Below are 23073 nucleotides of genomic sequence, written 5' to 3'. Positions count from 1 at the left end.
CTTTTAGTACCTTAATTTTTATTGTATTTATAAGTTTAATATTAATTGTAATTGTATTCATAATATTGTAGTTATAATCCCCTAGTAGAGGGGAAGAGAAGGCCTGATGGCCTTATCTCTACCAGGTTAAATAAATATATACTATACTATAGTATTAATATATATTAAGTGTCAATATTACAGATAAATTCTGTAGGACAAATTAATATATATCTATAATATTCTCTTAGCTAGCAGTGCATAATAACTGCGGATTCCCGGCCAACAAGTCACTCAGCTGAGTGCGCTCCTAGTATAATGGCAGTTGACATTGAATACACGTCAACATATATATGTCTAACTTGGAGTCAGGCCACAAAGGGAAACATCGAAGAAGGAGAATTCGATCCGGTGCAGTGGAATGAATTCGGCGTAGCTCAGTGGTCAGAGCGCTTGGTACGTTGAACCAAGGACCCGGGTTCGATCCCCGGCGCCGGAGCGAATTTTTCTCCTAAAATATTAAGTGTCAAATTTAAAGCTTAAACACACATGTTTTATGTCAATTATACATTGTTCATGGATTTGATAAGAAACATTAAAGATTATATATTACAGTTATATGAACACTAATAAGAAATTAGTAATAGACATGTTTCGGAGATCCTTCTCCATCTTCAGTGACTATTTACCGCGACTGAAAAATGAAAGCAAACGTAATTAATTTCATGTATAATTATATTTAAAAAATTAATGACAAATGGAAAATATGAGATGTCTGAATAGTAATATTTAAGTCTTTCAATAGCTGGAAAAGTAAAAAAATACTCATTTATAACCAATATTATTATGTCTTCTATATATGCATATGATAATTAAAATAAACTGACAATTTAAAATAATTAATATCTTATGATGTATGTACAGGGACATCATTTTATTTTTACTAACATTTTTAATATTAACCTGTCTATACCTTTAGAGAACCGGAAAAAACCACTTGCTCCCCCCCTCCAAGACTGGAGTTCGATGATACTGGCGTAAAACACAAATCACTCTACTAGGTATAGGAAGGAAGAAAAGTAGTTCATCTATTTACGTAAACTAGGAAATATCGCGATTTTGATTTTGATAATTTTCATTAGGTTTTTCTTTAATCAAAGTACAGTACTGTATTAAGAATAAATGTTTTTACTCACGAAGTGAGTTACCCATGCGAACGTATTCATTATGCAGTGTATATTATACTGTCTACAGCATATTAGCGTGCAATATAGAGAAAGAAGTTAAATTGAAAAATAATCATAATATGAATATTTAAACACAATTTTGAAAATGGTGGCCGTTCATTTCGATACAGGCTTCAGTTATGTTGTGCATATTATCGCACTATAGACTATTTCATCTAATTCCAATTGCCAGTTTCGTCCTTCGTACTAGTAACTCATGTTGAAATAATTCTGTACCTACTCTACGTACTGTAAATTCAGTCTTCACTTCTGCCCGACCCGAAAATATAAAATTACTCAGACATGCTATCTACTGCCGCAGGATTGTAGAAAGGGAGGAAATCACGTGACAGTTAATTACTTAACGAGGCCCTTTTATTTAAGTTAAATTAAACAGCTGTATAATATTACGTAAACTTCAAATTCCTAAGAGAAATTAATGTTTTCAGAAAAGAGCTAAGACAGCCCAGTTATTACAGAGGGGCGAGCAGAAGCAGGTGGGGGAAATCGAGATGCGATGTAGGCAAACGGACAGTACCTGTGCGAAAATATGATTCAATATTGAAAGCTCTTTCGTCACTGGAAAACGCGAACATATTTCTGGAACGTACTATACTCAGTAACTCAGTACTGCTTACTATCTGCGGTCTTGGTTCTGTGTGGAGTTGGAACTTCCTTAGTAGAAGGGGTGGGAGTGAAGTACATTAAAAAACTCAGGTACAATAAAAATTGAATTAAAAATAAAATGATGTCCCTGTACATTCTTATAATAAATAGTTTACACAGATCATCAGCCAGTCTCCTTTAAGCCAAACAACAACGCGGTTCGATCACCGGAACCTTCCGGTGAGTCTTTCATCCAAATTGTAATTTTGTCCATTCTTCTTTAATACATTTTTTGTATTTTCATTTTTTAAATATGATCTGTGTAAACTTTTTATTATAAGAATGTACATACATCATAAGATGTTAATTATTTTACATTGTCAGTTTTACTATCACATTTTTTATTATACTTGTCATATTCTCTTTTATAATTTTAATTATCATATGCATATATAGAAGACATAATAATATTGGTTATAAATGAGTATTTTTTAACTTTTCCAGCTATTGAAAGACTTAAATATTACTATTCAGACATCTCATATTTTCCATTTGTCATTAATTTTTTTAATATAATTATACATGAAATTAATGACATTTGTTTTCATTTTGCACTCGTGGTAAATAGTCACTGAAGATGGAGAAGCATCTCCGAAACATATCTATTACTAATTTCTTTAATAATTTTATGGTCGACCATGCCGAAATGTAGTAATTATACACCTGGTAGTAGCCCTTTAATGCACCTCATTAAAGTACACCTATTCATTAAAGTTCAGGTGTTCAGCCAATGACAAATCACCTTTGTACCACTATAAAACCGCAAGTATCGATTATTCTCGGATATGCAATCGAAAGACAAGTTAAGTTAAGTTATGTTTTATTTAACGACGCTCGCAACTGCAGAGGTTATATCAGCGTCGCCGGATGTGCCGGAATTTTGTCCCGCAGGAGTTCTTTTACATGCCAGTAAATCTACTGACATGAGCCTGTCACATTTAAGCACACTTAAATGCCATCGACCTGGCCCGGGATCGAACCCGCAACCTTGGGCATAGAAGGCCAGCGCTATACCAACTTGCCAACCAGGGCTTAGCGAAAAGTCACGGAGGCTGGAAATCCGATACTGTCGCAGAAGGTTATGTTCTGTTACTATAATAATTAGCATTAATTGTAAATAATATTCAAATAAATTCAATTTGTCATCTCGTTTTTCAATTCTAAATCAATTTCCAGGTTATATCAAGAATTCTCTATGTTATATCAAGGTCAATGACATTCAGCCTCGGAAAAATCAATACTTTCGCGTCTGCGCACATCTCACAATTCAGGTCAGTTCGCTACTCACATAACTACAACATGACCTACTTTTGAATAATTTCAAGTTAGAAATATGAAAGTCGTATGAAACTTGCCTACAATGGTAATTAAGACGCTCGTATGAAAATTATGAAACTCGCTTGCGCTCATTTCATAAACAAACATGCTTGCGTCTTAATTACTACCATTATAGGCTCGTTGCATATTGTACTAATATTATATTTATTAGTGTTCATATAACTGTAATACATAACCTTTAATGTTTCTTATTAAGTGTCATATTACAGATAAATTCTGTAAGACAAATTAATATATATATAATATTCAGAAACTCTTTGTCTAAAAAGGACCACGCTAGTTCAATAGGACTACTCCTTACTGTTGCGAACTGTTAGAAATATATTGTAGTAGGGTTCATGTTGCTTTTCATCGTGTTTGCTGTTGTGGGTCTGAAGAGACAAGTTCCCAGTTTACGTACTTTAAACTTGCAGATAGTTGTCAGTCCCCTGGGTCGAAATCTTGAGCCTGCGGCGTCCTAAGAGGAAAGTCAGGCATTCGGTTTGTTTCCATGGCAATTGATTCCATTATTTTATTTGCGGCTTAGATTTGTTGGACACTGCTCATATGCCAACACTTCATGCACAGACTCAAATTCCTCTATTGTAATGGATACTCAACGGCTGCTGATTTGCACGCAGCTTCTTGGAGTTTCCATTTATATTTAACCAGCAACTTGAGCAGAAAACAGAGGAAGGAAACGACTGGGATATGCTTTAATTATTAACCTTATACGTGGGTTAATTCCTTCTCGATGTATTCAGCGATGAAATACGCTAGGTGTGGCTCCCAAGCGTAACCCCTTACGTTAATGTAAGTCTTAATCTTAGTCGCGTTTGTGGCTCAGGCGCTAGCACGCTGGTCTTGCATCGAGGCGGCCCGGGTTCGATCTCAGCCAGATAGTGATGGAATTTGTGATATTTAAAAAATCGGGATGTGGTTGTATCGGCGACACGGCCGTGGGTTTTACTTAAATACGTCTGGCTTTAATCGTCATATTTAGACGATTTTCCCTTTTGCACCAAAATCAGCGTTAACACATGGAGTCGCAAGAGAAAATCCCTTATATCAGGCATGACAATTGATGCCGACAGAAGCAAGCGCGCGCTTTAGAGCTCAGGAGAGCCTGAGCGCTTTACAGCGGAAAAAAGAGACAGAAGAAAAAGGTGGTATATGCCGCTTGGTCGAGCTATATTCAGGGATGGCCTGCACTGATTCAATAGATAAAGGGAAGAGAACTTATCAAAACTGTATCCATGTTAATTTTTAGATTTGCCTGAGAAGTATAAGTGCATTATAAGAATGTAAGTTTTAATTTTAATGCTCATTAAAACACAAGTTTGAATTTTTTATTCAAAAGAAATATTTTCTCAACTTTTCGTATAGAAAAGTGAAATTTTCAGATATAGGCCTATTTATTTAGTAGCCTTACAGAATGTTTTCTTAAATCTAATATACTGTATATACGTATTACTGAAGATAATGTATTCAAAATTTTGAAAATATTCGCATGGAAATTGTTTGTAAGGAAATGAATTAACAAAGCAACTACTGTTACATCATAAGCAAAAGATACGTGCCCATGTGTTGTAAAAATGTCAGCTCTATAGTTTCAGCAGATTTCAAGAAAATAATTTAATATTCTGATGATAGGAAGTTGCTCACAAATATCACCTTAAAAGCATAATGCGATTAGAGTTTTCTTATGTAATATTAGTTACAATTAAAACAGATACAGTACCTAGGTAACTTTGCTTTGTACTGTAATATTGTTTTGATTAGTTTGTTGATTACATTTGTAAGGCTAAAGATACCATCAATATAAATTCCAACTTATCATGTCATAGGCCTACTCAATCTCTTTCTTTGGAATATCACTTTCTTTATGATTGATGTGTTTCATCCACTTAATACATAATAATATTATACTATTATGGAATTTAAATGAATATTTCTTCTTAACTCTCTCTTAGGTTATTAAGATTTAAAACACAAGTGCAATATTAAGAAATCGGTGTTAGTACTTTTGTTTTACAGACAATATAGCTAATATTAAACAGAAAGAAGCCATATAAAAATAACGACATAAAATTTCATGTTCCGTTTGAAGTTTGTGCACCACTGTTTTCTTAATCCAACAGGTTGCTTATTCATATACACAATCCTTCCTCTTTCCATACTTAGCGCTTGCTGCCCGCGCACGACGTCAAGGTCAGAAAAATGAGCTTGCTTTCACATCACTGTCTTATATAGTCTTAAATTAGATGCATCATTGATAGAGACTTACTTTCCGCTGTCAGTTTGTACGTTGTTCTTATCTCGGTTGCGCCTAAGAAGCACTAGCACAGGTGCTACTTGGCATATACATGCAAATTTTCAAAGCTGTGGTGTAAGTAATATCAGCATTATTAATTATTAATATTAATTTTATGTCAATATTTTGATAATATAATATAGGGAAGCATACATCCTGAAACTCTATCAGTTGGAAAATTATCCGAAACGGACTCTGTGTTTTAATGTGCAAAGAATCGCTTAGAACAATGGTCGTCAGCACTAGCTGAAATGGGTAGAGTCCTAGATCATATATACCCAGATAGCTCGGCCTTATAAGCTTTGACGGTAATAACTTTTGTCAGGTTTACTACGCTGCCATCTAGTTGTTACATAAGGAGTCACGTCATAATTCCCATTCGAATTGCATTAGCGACTGTACTGCCATCTCGTGTTCGTTTACAGCGGACGGGTGGCGATCCTGGCGGTTGTTCTGTTCAAAGTGATGCCAATTTTAACATAGGGATGAGCTATCTGTTACATATGTGATCTAGGGTAGAGTGCATAGAGGGTAAGGAACTCTGCTCCGTCGTGCACAAGGGATAGAGAGACAGCATACCCGCCAGCAGCGACGATTGCACGCTAGGGCTGTCTTGTCCGCGGGTAAGGGACGCTAGCCCGAGTTTGCAGAGTTTTTATGACCGCTGGCTTAGAAAATTGATGAAAACCATAGTAATTTTACATTTAAATAGCGCACGACTTAAAAATGGCGACAGAAACACCTGCTTACTTACTTACTTACTTACTTACTTACTTACTTACTTACTTACTTACTTACTTACTTACTTACTTACTGGCTTTTAAGGAACCCGGAGGTTCATTGCCGTCCTCACATACCCCCGCCATTGGTCCCTATCCTGAGCAGAATTAATCCATTCTCTATCATCATATCCCACCTCCCTCAAATCCATTTTAATATTATCTTATTTGAAGGATTCGTAACAAGCTGTTTTTTACGGTGAAGGGTTGTTAGCCCTTCGCCCAACCCCCAGGCTGTAGGACCTCCCCTCATCGGCTGTCCGCGACTGCTTATTCAATATATTCACAGCTACTCTCCATATCTGGAGGACGTCTCCTCGATCCGCAAGCTGAGGACGCGCCATGCTGTGGTGATAGGGACCCACAATACATGGAGAAACACCTGCTAGAAGTGGAATATGAAAATGAAAGTTGGTGAAATGATTCACAACTATATTTAGAATTTTTTAAATGTAAAAATAAAAAATCACCTTTTTAGGTCATATGAATTTGAATTCAGTCCCCCCTCAAGCCAGGGATCATCAGCGGTCGTTCGCGATAGACTTACGTAATCAATCAACCTAAGAGGGATTCGAACCTACGTTCCAAGCGCTGCCTTAAACGTAAGACAAGCACACTACAGTACCTGCCCACATTATTATAATCACTCACATTTTTACTATACTTTACATATTACTTCCTCATTTGAACTCTGGTTTCCTTTCTTAAGCAGAATTCATATTACATATTTAATTTTTAAACAATATTAAGTAAAATTACAATTATAACAATGTTAATTCAAGAAATATTGATAAATAACCAACCACACCTCATTTTTACAGAAATTTCAGTATTTCGTACGACCTCCATTGGCTTTAATTACAGCTTCAATTCTCTTTGGCATGCTTACAATACACTTCTGTATTATTTCCTGGATCCTCTCACTGTGATTCCAAACATGTATCAGCCTTTTAATAAGTCGAACTCTGGTAGTAATAAATGCTTTTGCCATCTCTCTTTTTACGATTCCCCAGACGTTCTCAATGGGATTCAAGTCCGGTGATTTTCCTGGCCATGACAAAAGTGGAATGTTTTTGGAAGCCAGAAACGTTTTGACTCTCCTAGCAGTGTGGCAAGGTGCACCATCTTACGTAAAAATATATTTCTCCTCGTTTGGGAACCATTCGTTCAGCTGAGGGATAAGCCTGTTTTCCAACACCGGAATATATTGATCTTGTTTCATTGTTCCCTGAGTCGTCCTGAACCTTTGCCTGATATTACAGACCATATCATGACTGATATTGGGTGTTTAACTGTGTTAACCAGGCATCCAGGAGCAAAATTTTCTGAACTACGCCGGTCTCAGTATCAGATGGTAAATCACGGCCTTCATTTCGTTGTCTTCCCAGGAACTAAGTACTGGCTATTTTATTTATATTTCATGAGAATAACAGGATTGGACGTTGTGTTAACACATGCCGTCACACCTTACATCGCCTGTCGACATACAATCGGGAAATTGGGTACAGGTTACACTGTGACGGCCCCAGATGCTAGTGAAACGTGGAATATACTCAACAGGTGCGCTCGCATGAAAAGCTCTTTTGGTTGCTTTTCTGGGTGAACGGCGTAGAAATCTCAAATAAGGCATACAGGGCCCAATAAAATATTATAACTTCATAAGTTCTCTAATCAGTTTCATTATCTAAGAAGCAACGAAAATTGTGCTTTACGGAATTTCGGCCGATTCCAAGGTTGTAAAAAACTTGTAATACTGATGAAAATAGCTTGTATTCAATTGGTTATTTAACGCCGCTGTATCAACTGTAAGGTTATCTAACGTGAGTAGAATTGGTGGTGAGAGTGTTATTCGCGAGATGAGACCGAAGATTCGCCCTTAATTACCTGATATCCGCTTTACCTTTTTTCCATTTTTCAAATCTGTTCACTTCATCCAATCATAAGCTCACATAAGTTCCCAGGTTTAAAGAGTGCAGAGGCCGATGAATTTTGAAGGGAAATAAAATCCTGATATCACCTCTTCTGGGATGGAGACTCTGGTCCTAGATTCACGGTATGTAAATGCACACTGATCCTGACTAATAACTCCAGGCAAAATGCAACAACACCCCACTTTAATCGACGCTAAATAAATCTAATACCACTGTTACTGGTATTACTACTGCTGCTACAACTAAAACCTATGTTGCTACAACTAAAACTAATGCTAATGCGAAAAAACTAATGCTACTGTAACTAAAACTAATACTACTGCAAGTATAACCACCTCTATTGAATGATTACTACTGCCACAGCAACTAATACTATTGCTACTGAACTGTTACTACTGCCACTGCAACTATTAATAATACTGCTCAACGACTAATAATGCCACTCAACTACTAATACTGCCAGCGCAACTTTTACTACAGTTACTGGACTATTATACTGCTACTCAACTATTATTGCAGTCCTACAATTATTAATACTTCTGCTGAACGATTAATACTGCGACTGCAACTATTACTACTGCCACTGGACTATTGCTACTACTACTGCCACTGAAACGTTTAATAATACTGCTGCTGAACTTTAATTACTGCTGCTGAACTATTGCTACAGCTACTGAACTACTACTACTACTATTACTACTACTACTACTACTACTACTACTACTACTGCCACTGCAATTATCACTACTGATACTGGACTACTACTGCTACTGCAACTACTAATGCTACTGGCACTGCAACTACTACTGCTAATGCTACTAGTACTGCAACTACTATTGCTACTGGTACTGCAGCTACTACTGGTACTGCAAATGCTACTGCTACTGGTAGTGCAACTACTACTGCTACTGGTAGTGCAACTACTATTGCTACTGCTACTGCAACTGCTACTGCTACTTGAACTACTACTGCTACTGCAACAACTACTGCTACTGGTAGTGCAACTATTGCTGCTACTGGTATTGCAACTACTACTGCAATTGCTACTGCTACTGGTACTGCAACTACTACTGGTACTGCTACTGCTACTACTACTGCTACAGGTAGTCCAACTACTACTGCTACAGGTAGTGCAACTACTACTGCTACTGGTAGTGCAACTACTACTGCTACTGGTAGTGCAACTACTACTGCTACTGGTAGTGCAACTACTACTGCTACTGGTATTGCAACTACTACTGCAATTGCTACTGCTACTGGTACTGCAACTACTACTGGTACTGCAACTACTACTGGTACTGCAACTACTACTGGTACTGCAACTACTACTGGTACTGCAACTACTACTGGTACTGCAACTACTACTGCTACTGGTAGTGCAACTACTACTGCTACTGGTAGTGCAACTACTACTGCTACTGCTACTGCAATTCCTACTGCTACTGGTACTGCAACTACTATTGCTACTGCTACTGGTACTGCAACTACTACTGGTACTGCAACTACTACTGCTACTGCAACAACTACTGCTACTGGTATTGCAACTACTACTGGTACTGCAACTGCTACTACTACTGCAACTACTACTGCTACTGCAACTACTACTACTACTGCAACTACTACTACTACTGCAACTACTACTGCTACTGCAACAACTACTGCTACTGGTAGTGCAACTACTGCTGCTACTGGTATTGCAACTACTACTGCAATTGCTACTGCTACTGGTACTGCAACTACTACTGATACTGCAACTGCTACTGCTACTGCTACTGCAACTACTACTGATACTGCAACTGCTACTGCTACTGCAACTACTACTGCTACTGCAACTACTACTGCAATTACTACTGCTACAGGTAGTGCAACTACTACTGCTACTGGTAGTGCAACTACTACTGCTACTGGTACTGCAACTACTATTGCTACTGCTACTGCAATTCCTACTGCTACTGCAACTACTACTGCAACTGCTACTGGTACTGCAACTACTACTGCAACTGCTACTGCTACTGCAACTACTACTGCTACTTGCACTGCAACTATTACTGCTATTGGTACTGCAACTACTACTGCTACTGGTACTGCAGCTGGTACTGCAATTGCTACTGCTATTGGTACTGCAATTACTACTGTTTCTGGTACTGCAACTGCTACTGCTATTGGTATTGCAACTACTAGTGTTTCTGGTACTGCTACTGCTACTGCAAATGCTACTGCTAATATTACTGCTATTGCTATTGGTACTGCAACTAGTGCTACTAGTACTGCAAATACTACTGCTACTGGTACTGCAACTGCTACTGGTACTGCAACTGCTACTGGTACTGCAACTGCTACTGGTACTGCAACTGCTACTGGTACTGCAACTACTACTGCTACTGCAACAACTACTGCTACTGGCACTGCAACTGCTACTGGTAGTGTAACTACTACTTCTAATGGCACTGCAATTACTACTGCTACTGGTACTGGAACTACAACTGTTACTAGCACTGCAACTACTTTTGCTACTAGCACTGCAACTACTACTGCTACTTGCACCCCAACTACTACTTTTACTGGCATTGCAATTACTACTACTGGCACTGTGACTACTACTGCAACTGCAACTAATATTGCTGCTGATACTACAACTTCTACTGCTACTGGTTCTGAAACCTACGGGTACTATAACAGCTACTGGTACAGCTATATCTGAAGTGCTACGATTACTGGTACTGTAACTCATATTTCTACTGACAGTTATTAAATAGCAATATAGGAAAATGAGTAGACGAAAATAAATCGAAATTTGAAACTTAGAAGAAAGTAAAACTCGAAAATCTGCAACTTCCAATATTAGTAATATTTATTGTATAGTATGAAGTTGTAACTTTCTGTTCCAAAATGTACAGCAGTTGTATAGTGTTAGTAAAAATTATTAGTGACGTCATGTATGTGTATGGTGAAGGAACTGTTGTTTGCCACTGACGTGATACCTTGAATCACGTTATATTCAACTCCTTGGTAATAAATTCGTATTTCAGGCTGCAAAAAAGACGGTTTATTATCATTCCTATAATATATCTGAATTACTTTATCAGGAACAATGATAATTTAAATACTTTATCATGTATTTGTCAATATTTAAACTTAATCGTCCACTTTAACATGGTCGTCGTAATTTTCCGTGGGTAACAGTATAAATTTCAGTCGATAAATAGTGTAAGTATCGATCTTGACATGTGTACGTGTTAATTTGTGTGTTATTGTTTCGCAAACAAGGAAAATTCGTGAAAATTTTGTCAAAACGGACGAAATTAATTATTTTAAAAGAGCTAAATCCAAGGAAAGATATGCTGTTCGTTACATTTAGAGCAAACCCTAAAAGAAAAAAAAAAACATAGGCCTAATAAGCTGTACTGAAATTGTATGTCAGTTATATATAGCTGCTATCACAGAGTGAATTCAACCAGATACTGAAATCTGTGATATTCCATGCATATCTGCTATGCCAGGATACTCACTGCCATTATCCTATTAGTGAAGTGTATTTAGTAACGCACGCTTAGCTGGTAATGGCTTACTTGGATTCGTTCGATACTCTAATCTATGTCTAATTTTAGGGAAAAGCCCTTCTACATGCTTAAAGTGCATTTAACCTAAAACGTTCATTGTACTTAAATACAAGTTAAAATGGAAGTTCGTTCTTCCTTTGCATACACGGATATTCTCATTATCATTATAATCATTTCGACTAATATTAGATTACATATTTCAGTCAAATATTTCCTTGAATTACATAACTTAAGTAACTTAACTAACAAACTGGGTTGGGAGGAACAAGTCACTAATACCACAAGGAAAGCCTGGAAAGCACTACATTTCTCTATGCATATTCTGAAGAAATGTAACCAAAGGTCAAAAGAATTAGCGTACAAAACCCTTGTTCGCCCAATTATAGAATATGGAGCAGTAGGGTGGGATCCGTACAGAAAAAACCAAATCGATTCAATAGAAAAGGTCCAACGCAAGGCAGCAAAATATGTCAAAATGGGAAAGGCACATGGTGAAGTGATAGTAAAAATACTTAGGGTGGGAATCTCTCAAATCAAGGCGACGAAATACCAGACTCACCGCATTGTTTAAGACACAAATGGGACACAAAGCATGGACCGACATCAATGCTAGATTAGCAACACCATCATACTTAGGCAGGGCAGATCATATTAGGAAGTTTAAATGCAGAAAACAATGAACGGAGTGGCAAAATTTTCCTTTGTTAACCGCACAATAGTAGACTGGAACAGCTTACCTGCGGCAATCTTTCAGGGTGGTCCTCTCAAAATCAATACATTTAAGGAGAGGTTCAGAAGATTAGACTGAAAATGTAATTGTAGGTGCAGTGTAATTATCTAAGTTGTGTCATGTAATTAATTAAGTTGATATATAATTAATTAAGATGATATGTAATTTAGTTGATATGTAAATAAATTAAGGTGATATGTAATTACTTAAATTGGTAACAGTTGGATGAAATAGAAGTACTTATAAGTTAGGTTTACTTTTGCTTATTGTAGGCATAGTTTTTATTATAGAATATAGAATAGTTTTTATTTATATTCCTAGGTTTATTGCATATGTTTATTTATAGTTAGAAATAAATTTGTTTATTTTATTTTATTTTTGTTTCTTTTCTGCTGTAATTATTGTACAATTGTAATGGTATTATTGTATATTATATATCACTGCCACCGGGTGTATACCCAATTGTAGTGTTAATAAATACATACACACATAAAAATTCACTGGTGTTTGAAGTTACTAGCATTATTTTAGTTTTGGAAAAATCTGTACAAATTATAACAGACTGAAGAATACTAATACTTACGTGGAACAGGTCAATGAAAAATCATTTCTACTGTTGTAAGTATGGAGTAATATAGTACAAACGTACAAGAAACCTTTGTGGAACACCATTCTATTAATAACTATTAGTTACGACAAGACTGTGACGTAGGGTACCGAAACGCATTAAGTTACGAACCCACTGACCACTGTGTTGTGTAGATCGAGGGGAATGGGAGAGAGAGGTTGCAGTTACTCCTTGTCTCAACATGTAAACATTGTCACAGTAGGACACAAAATAAATGTCCGCATTTACAAGTATAATATATATACAGTATTTTTCTAGTACAAAAAATTATTTCCTAACATTATATGTTTCAATTTACATTATACTGTACAAGGTTTAACAATATAAAATAATAATTTCCGTGTAAGCAGAAAAGAAAAAAATATATACAGTACTTACATAAAATACATTTCTTCACAATTCAATGCACCCAATTACAAGGTACATTCGCAACTTATCAAAAGAAAACTTTTTTTTCAAGAAACGCTTTGAAATATTGTTGAAAGAGATGTTGGAATGTACCAACATATCTCGATGAAATCCTTTTTCTTGTTTTATATCTGATTTTGATTTGAAGGCCAGTTTTGACTGCAGAATTAAATATATGTTTATGTACCTTTTGCTATTACCTTAGATCATATATGTAACAGATAACTCATGGCTATGTTAAAATCGGCAGCACTTTGAAGAGAACAACCGCCAGGATCGCCACCCGCCCGCCATAAACGAACACGAGATGGCAGTACAGTCGCTAATGCAATTCAAATGGGAAGTTTGACGTGACTCCTTATGTAATAACTAGATGGCAGCGTAGTAAACCTGACAAAAGTTGTTAACGTCAAAGCCTATAAGGCCGACCTATCTGTTACATATATGATCTAGGCTAGTACACTACTTTTGAAAGAATCGAGTTCTATCTGCCTTTATACTTCTTTAATAATTTGAAAAATTCAGTGTCTTTTTTTCCCCCTAAACTTTCGTTCTGAAGGGAACGCTTGGCGCTCCTTATTTCCCACATCTTCCTCAGTAGTGTGAATTATGAAATAGCGAAATTAACATTAACATAAATATGCATGTATAAGTAATAAAATAAATAAACGGAAGTAAACAAAATATACTTGTTTACTAACAGGATCTCAAGTACGTGTGGTGATTGCAGGACCCACGCCAAACAGAATTAGAAAGGCGGTAATGTAATGTCTTACGAAACCAACTGTACTCTCACAGTGCTATCCCACCCCATGTGTTATGACGTCATTTATACTCGGTGAGTTCCAAACTTCACGCCCACGTGCATCAACGTCGGTTAGTGTAACCACCAGTTAAAATTGTCACCTAACCTCTGGTTAAGCATTTTTACAGTGGATCGACCTCGGTTACGACTTAAATAGGAGGTTAACCACAGTAATCTATAACCGGCCATTTTCGAGCGGTTAAAAGAGATAACCAGTGATTAGTAGAGCAAGTAAAGCAAAATGGCGGCCAGAGCCACAGATGTTTACTTCGAAGACGATTATTATTGTACAGTACTTGAATTACTTGGATAGAGCGTGGGCTTGAAGTTTCTTTAGTGGAAAGAGAGAATCTTTACGAGGAATTAGGTGACAGAAAATTTCAGGAGGGATTTTGTTTATCAAAATCTACAAATGGCTCACTTGCAATAACTCAAAAACAGTCATATTTCTTCTCTTGATCAGTTCCTTATGTTAAGATTCTATGCAACTGTTATTTTCTGTATTTTGAGAGGGAATACTTGAATATCTCTTTCTCTGTCACTGCCTGAACAAAGAGAGGTTATGGATGGATCTTAGGATAATGAACAGTAACCTGGTGTAAATGGGATCTTGGGTCGTACACACATTTCTACTAATCTTCTACATCCTTTTCCTTTATGGATATTCCTTCTTTATTACATAATATATTTAAATCTATTAAGCAAGTCTATCGATACTTAACCTCACATTGGGATATAATCATTTTTGCATTCAATTTTCTGTTTTGTACGATTTTAACCTAACAGCAATGAAAAACAAAGAAATGCAACTCGCAAATATAACAGCGCTCAAAGGCAAACAAATGCAACGCGAAAATGTAGGACATGTTCACTTCGATGTAGAACGGAGTGAGCGCAGTCGTTTTTAGATGTTGACTATTATCTTTGCTGTGGTATGAATGCTTTCCTTTAGTCATTTTGTAGAAACAGTGTACCATCATAGACTTTGCCTTGGTTAAATGAAGTGTCAGCTAACTATGTTTAAGTAATCGGTGATTATGAATGGTGCACAGAAATTACATTTTAACCACGGTTACTGTTTAACCGTCATTTCGTAATCTATGATTACTGCGTTTTTAACCGATGTTGGTGCACTTCGCCATCAGTCTCGAGAATCGGAGACACTAGGCTGCAGTTTCGTTACAACTCAATATATTTGTAACGTTTTATACTATACTTTTGTGGAATTGGGTTCTGGTTGAAGTTTCTTTCGGGGTTTACCCTCAACTCATTAAGAACAAATGCTGGGTAACTTTCGAAGCTGGACCCTGGGTCATTTCGCTAGCATTATCACCTTATTCTCACTCATGCCCTTGTTCATCAACGTCGGTTAGTGTAACCACCGATTAAAATTGTCATCTAACCCCTGGTTAAGCATTTTTACAGTGCATCGACCTTGGTTACGACTTAAATAGGAGGTTAACCACAGTAATCTCTAACCGGCCATTTTCGTGCGGTTAAAGGGGATAACCAGTGATTAGTAGAGCAAGTAAAGCAAAATGGCGGCAAGAACCATAGATGATTATTTCAAGACGATTATTTTGTACAGTACTTGAATTACTTGAATGGAGCGTGAGCGTGAAGTTTCTTTAGTGGAAAGAGAGAATTCTTACGGGGAATTAGGCGACAGAAAATTTCAGGAGGGATTTCGTTTATCAAAATATACAAATGGATCATTTTAAATAACACAAAACAGGCTTATTTCTCCTATGGATCGGCTGCTTATATTACGATTCTATGTAACTGTTATTTTCTGTATTAAAAGGGGGAATACTCGAATATCTCTTTCTCTATGTCACTGGCTGAACAAAGAGAAGTTATGGATTGATCTTAGGATAATGAACAATTCCCTGGTGTAAATGGGGTCCTGGATCGTACACACATTCCTACTAATCTTCTGCATCCTTTTCCTTTTTGGATATTCCTTCTTTTTATGTAGCCTAATATATTTAAATCTAGTAAGTAAGTCTATCGATACTTCAACCTCATATTGGGATATAATCATTTTTGCATTCAATTTGCCATTTTGTACGATTTTAACCTAACAACACTGAAAAACAAAGTAATGCAACTCGCAAATGTAACAGCGACCAAAGGAAGACAAATGCAAAGCAAAAATGTAGGACACATTGATATCCCCATGAATCTCCCTAATTAACTCTAAATTAATTAACAATTACATCTCTCCCCCCTCTTCGCAATTGAGCCATCATATAGCCAAATGGCTGGTCTCGGAACTGAGACAAATCAACAAGGCTCATGACAACAATCACCTCCTACATAATAGCCAATTTGGTTCGTCTCTTATATGAGACAACTCATCCTGCCTAAGGTATTCCGTGGTTTTCCTCAGGCGTAAGACAAATGTCGGGATGAGCCCTATAAGAAATGGGCCACGGACCTATATGCCCTTCCTCATATATATTCCCTTTATTATAAACGAAGTATGCCCTAGTTCAGAACTTATATAAATTGTCTATTAAATATAGGAGGTCACTCAATTATTCGCAATTGAAAGGACAGGGACCTCTCAAATTGCAGATTTAGATTTCACGGCGCTTCTTCCGACGGCCTTCACATGCTTTGTCATCGAACAACAGATGACAGCGTCTTGCCATCCTAACGGCAAACACCAGCCAGCTCTTCCTCTTCCCGTTCCGTGATCACTTGATCAATCTCAGTCCGCCTCGCGTATGTGGTACCTAAGAGGTTACGTCCAATTTCGGCTTCCCCTTCAAAATTTTCTAGAGCTCCCTCAGGGGAGCAGCGTAACCCGGAGTGAGACTAGTGGCCAACAGGCTTGGAGCTCACATATTTAAATTTTGTACAGCCCCCAATCCCTTGCAAGGACGCGTTTTGCGTAACTTTTAAATTTGTCCTCCCAATTCTCTTTCGATTTTTCGATTTTTCGATTTAGGACATATTCATTTCGATGTAGAACTGAGTGAGCGCAGTCGTATTTAGACGTTGGCTATTATCTTTGCAGCGGTATGGATGCTTTCCTTAAGTCATTTTGTAGAAACAGTGTACCACCATAGACTTCACTCTGCTTAAATGAGGTGTCAGCTAGCCATGTTTAAGTAATCGGTGATTATGAATGGTGCACAGAAATTACATTTTAACCACGGTTACTGTTTAACCGTTGTTTCGTAATCTATGATTACTGCGTTTTTAACTGATGTTGATGCACTTCGCCATCAGACGCTAGATAACCATAGAAGTTGATAAAGCGTCGTTGCTCTTTCGAATTCTGCAATTGCTCTTTCGAATTCTGCACACTTCAACACCAAATTATCTTTCGTCTCGTTTCTCTTATCTATACTCTAACCACGACGTAAATACCAGATCACTTATCTGTGGCGAGTTAAGTATACCTCTTCATGGAACATCTCGTTATTAATCATCTTTTACAGTATCCACCTCGCGACAATGGAATTCCCTGTCACAAATTATTAGGGGCTGCAAGACAATAAACACTTTTAAAAACAGCTTAAAAAATAACTTTCTTGGCATTTCAATCCAATCATAATGACTTAAACTATCACTGTCTACATTGTTACTCCTTCCTTTAGACATGCATCCTGATAGTGTTGTATTTTCAAAATTGTCTCGTAATAATCTCTTTCTGTTATCTAACTTTATTTGAAATATATTAACATTCTATGTATTTTAGCTTAATTCTGCCACATAGTTTGTATTTCAGTGTTTAATTAATAGTTCATAGTATTTTGTTGTTTAATTCGTAAATAACTCTTGTATACATGTAGCTCTTATCTAAATCAAATTGTTGAATTCTTTGTAAGTATTGTAAGTATTACAAAATAACCGACGTAAAAATAACACTAACAAATTTGGAAAACTAGCCCCACATTCATTTCATAATTAAATACTTTTGTATTTAATTAACATTAACGTTCTACTAAACGTGCTTACAACTTACTGAAACATCAGGCAGTGTACAATCTTGAAAGAAAATTTGTGTAAAGTGGACACCATTAACTTCAATGCATGCTGCAGATCGTCTCAAGCCAGTTTTGACGCATCCGAGTGAAAACACCTCTATTGTTCTGTATTTCCTGATTACTATGGTTACGGAATTCTGGGACACACGACCAGTATTACGAACTCGCTGGCATATGAAATGAATGCGCTTTGATTTTGAATGCTTCTACCTGGAAATCTTTCACTGCATAGAAGCTATGCTTTACAGCAGTTATATTTTAGTTTTGTCATAAATTAGAATTCTAACTAAAAACTCTTCAGGTGTGAACTGCATTTTCAGATGATTTGCTCGCTCCACTTTCAAAGTACGTGTTGTATTGTTGACTGAATTCCTGATACGTTAACCATCCCTCACACTACACCCCACCCCCACCCTAAACTTCACTGTATTTTCGTCATACCGCTTTACGTGAAAATAATCAGTAGAGCTCGGATGTTAGGCAAAATGCCTTTTTTTTAACTGAGTGTGTGTATGAAAGATCTATTACAGATAAACACGTTTCCACACATTTGGAGATGATAGGCCCAATTTTCATTTTGCCTTTTTTGCCTGTTTTAGCTTCCGTTGCCTATTTTAATATTGAATGCCTTTTTTAGCCTTTTTACGTGGTTATTGTACATTTTCTATATATTTAATGCATTTAAAATAAACCGCACATAAATTATATAAAAGAAAAACAAAAAAGAACGGTTGCACAAATTAAAAATATACATTCACCTCACACAAATATTTTCTGAGAATCTTATTCTCCAGCAATACATATGTTTCCAAGAAGTCTTAAACTTTTCTCCCGTACCGATTCCATCTTTTGTGTCACTTAACAAAGATGTTTGAATAGTATAATCCTCAGTGCTTAGGTCACTTCGGGGTTTCCCAGCGAAAGAAAGGGGATGAGGGAAGCATTAAAAGCAAGTCTCCAGGTCATGTTACTGTTGTCGCTTGCACGCACAAGTCACGCGTACACAAGGGACAAAAAAACTAGAGGCTTCAGTGACGTCTATACAGAAGAGCCCACACGCAGCAGAATTGTTCGTTACACTACAAACTGAAAACGTTGACCACTTGCTTTCACTGATCCAGCTGATACAATAACTTCCGTTCAGAAAATGCTTTGCAGCTGAATGACACCGTACCTAATACTGCTGGAGGAGGGGGTGGTCGGACGCTTAAAAGTAACGGTCTCCAGGCTTCTAGATGTTCTGTCTCCGGTGTACTTTGATGTTTCAAATCGCTTTTCACACCCCTCTTTTTGAGACAATACGCAGTCTGTTTTTGCCGATCTCTGAAAGAAAGTAGAGACAGTTCTTCCGAAATAAGTTGTTTTAAGTTTGCTCCAATCTTCAGTAGAAGTAGAAAGATCTTTTTCCGCCATGAAAAACGTCCTCTCTAACAGGTGGCTCACTATGACAGTTGATTGATAACTTAAAAAAAAACATCTTGTTGTGACATGTAACCAAGGAAAAAGAGTAGCGTATGGGACAGTTTATTAAGTATTAGTCTATTTTTTGTCTGTTTCCATGAATAATAAATGCCTATTTCACTGCCTATCTTTTACTATTTTAGTGCCTATATGCCTGCCTATTTTAACCAAAATAAATGCCTAAACATCCGGGCTCTAGTAATCGCAAATGCAATGGAAACGCTGAGTTAAAAAAACTGCCAGTGTCACTTCTCTTTCGAAATGTGTTTTTATTATTTAAATGCATTGGTTTAGACACATTTCATCCAGTTATGGTAAGAAATGTCCAAGACCAAGCCCCTAACACAATATTTCGACAGCCTTGAAATATTCAATAATTTCAATATGATCTCAAGTCCAGAACCTGGTAGATTCAAGAAATTGGAACAAATGTTCCCAGTTCGGGGACATTATTTCCTACCTTGTGACCGGCATTTTGCTGTCATTGAAAACGAGAAGAAATGTTGAGTCCATGGAAATGTATCAAGAATGGATTCAGTTAATTGAAAAGAAATTCCCTGTTTATACAGTGAATTACAATGAAATAATTGATTCTCAGAATGAATTTTAAATATATTTAAGGACAGTGACACCAAAAATAAAGGAAAGTTTAATGTAACAAAATAGAAGCGATTCAGGTTCAGTAGTGACCATGTTGATGAAGTTTGTCCTTTTTACTTGGTTATGTAACGACGCTGTATCAGCTACGAGGTTATTTAGCGTCGATGTGATTGGTGATCGCGAGATGGTATTTGGCGAGATGAGGCCGAGGATTCGCCATACATTACCTGACATTTGCCTTACTGTTGGGGAAAACCTCCGAAAAGATCCAATTAGGTAATCAGCCCAAGCGGGAATCGAACCCGCGCCCGAACGCAACTCCGGATCGGTAGGTAGGCAAGCTCCTTAGCCGACAGAGCTACGCCGGTTGCTAAACGTTTGTGTTGATACCACAATGAGTGGTATCATGACACAATATATCAGGATATTGAAACCTAATTCAAAACCAGTAATTTCCTCCAAGAAAGCGTACAAAGGTCAGAATCTTGTAGATGAAAAGACATGAAATGATTGAAATCTTTTACGAAATTCTTATACGATGATGCTGTGAATTTCATTCAGTCCCTTTTTGGTACTAGTGATTATGTTAATGAGAATGGAGATTATGACCATGAAAAGGTCAGTTTATAGTTTATAATTTTCTACCCTTAATACACTAATCAACCTCTGTTCAATGCGTTTCCATTATAAAAAAATTAAGTGATTTCAAATGTATCCCAATCCACAACCTTGAAATATCGTTTAATAAGGCCTTAATGTACAAACTTATAAAAAAACTTATTGAGCAATTGAAGGGTTCAGAACCATAGTGGGCCAAGCGCCATTTACTAAAGCCGTAGAAAACAAGGGTTAAAATGAAGTTATTACCATAATTCAATGGAAACAGATAGCAAGTAATATAAAGTATACACATTAAAACTAAGTGATATATCAATTTTCATTAAACTATGTTATTCACTTAACTTTAACCCTTGCTTTCTCCGTTTTTAATAAATGGCGCTTGGCCCACTATGGCTCTGAACCCTTCAATTAATATATCATTATAATGTATGGTACATGAAAAATTAAGTTTGTTTTAAAAAAATAGGCTGCAGATTTACACAGTTCTTTTTCAGCTCCTGAAAATTTTACTTTTTTGGGCTTGGAGAGTTTTTGAACTCACCGTTTCAATTGAAGAATGTGATCCCAAATGTCGTCAGGTCCATTCTGCTTTTTATGTATGATATTTTAGACCTTTATAATTTTATTTTAAGCTCATATTCTTCCATAACAACGCCAACCATTGTATAAAAGTTTGTTATTATACATGTCACTTGAAAACCCGCTCTCTCCATAGGCCGATGGATTAAAATCTAGCCCACTCCTTTCATAAAAATGGCCTTGACTCTTTTTGAGTTCACACTCCTCAATTTATTTATCTTAAAATCTTCTGTAATACAACAGCTTAAAAACACTACAATACAGGTTATGTTCAAATTTCTTAAAGTACAAAAAAAATTGATAAGTCTAAACATGTTTCAAGGTCTTGCCACCCCATTGTCAGTAGCTGTATGTCTGTAAAATTAAAATATTTTAATTGTTGAATCCAATAAATTAAAGTCTAGATGTGATTGAATCCTCTATATAATTTACTAGATCCAAAAGTTAAGATTTTTCTGTTTTACAGACATACAGCTACTGAAGACGAGGCAGCAAGGACTTGAAACACGTTTAAACTGATCAACTTTAATGCATTTTAAGAAATTTAACATAACTTATACTGGGTGTTCATTTCAAAGTGTGTCATGACGTCACTGTTGTTGGGTCACCGATTTGAAGCGAGTTTCAGCTTATATGTCACAGAAGTTGCGTATTGTTTAAGGCGTTCTTCAATCTGAACTTGAGAACGTGTACGGTTTAACTTGAACATCGTAGCAACAGATGGCGGTCTGTACGGTCTGTGTGCTACCATAACCTCTTTCGAACTGTGTTTTGCGCCGGCAAGTCGTACGCAGGGTATTTGTTATCATCGGTTGCGTACGGTAACATTCCACAACACAAATCAAATGCTCCGTGTCCATGTTGACCGTCGAAGTTAATGTCAACAAATACTGTATGTAAGTAATCGTCTTAACCCTCTCCCCATATCCCGACAGTACGTATTTCCAAACAGTTCACATTCCTGCCACTACCGGCGTTACAGTACGTATCGGTAAGTACTCTTCAGAATGAAAGCCGTACTTGCTAGGCAACTTCTCTGCCTCATAGGTTATACACCTCTGCGGAAGTGTAGAAAGATTGAATTCTCTAGGCTCATCGGCTAGCCACATGACGGCATACAGCGAGCCATGACACACTTTGAACTGAACACCCAGTATTGTAGTGTTCTTAACCGATTTAGCGAAAGATGCTTAGATAAGTAAGTTACACAGGGTGGAAGGGAACCTGTTACATTAATTCGCAGAAGTAATAGATGAAGTCAATGCCAACAAGTTTCGTCAAATAAGGTTTTGATACGTCCAATAGTTTTGACAATGCGAAATGTAACGTGTTGCAACACTGCAACGTTCGTTGAGATCATTGCTTCGCAGTGGAAGTGAGTGTAATTAGAATCGCCATCTATGTAAGTCTTGCAAGAGGAGAATGTAACGAAACACGTCTCATTAGGTTTTAATAAAATTACTGTACA

The sequence above is a fragment of the Periplaneta americana genome, chromosome 10 (genome assembly GCF_040183065.1).
Source record: "Periplaneta americana isolate PAMFEO1 chromosome 10, P.americana_PAMFEO1_priV1, whole genome shotgun sequence".
Classification (NCBI taxonomy): Eukaryota; Metazoa; Arthropoda; class Insecta; order Blattodea; family Blattidae; genus Periplaneta; species Periplaneta americana.
The sequence above is the reverse complement of the archived record's forward strand: the minus strand, read 5'-3'. Positions refer to the sequence as shown.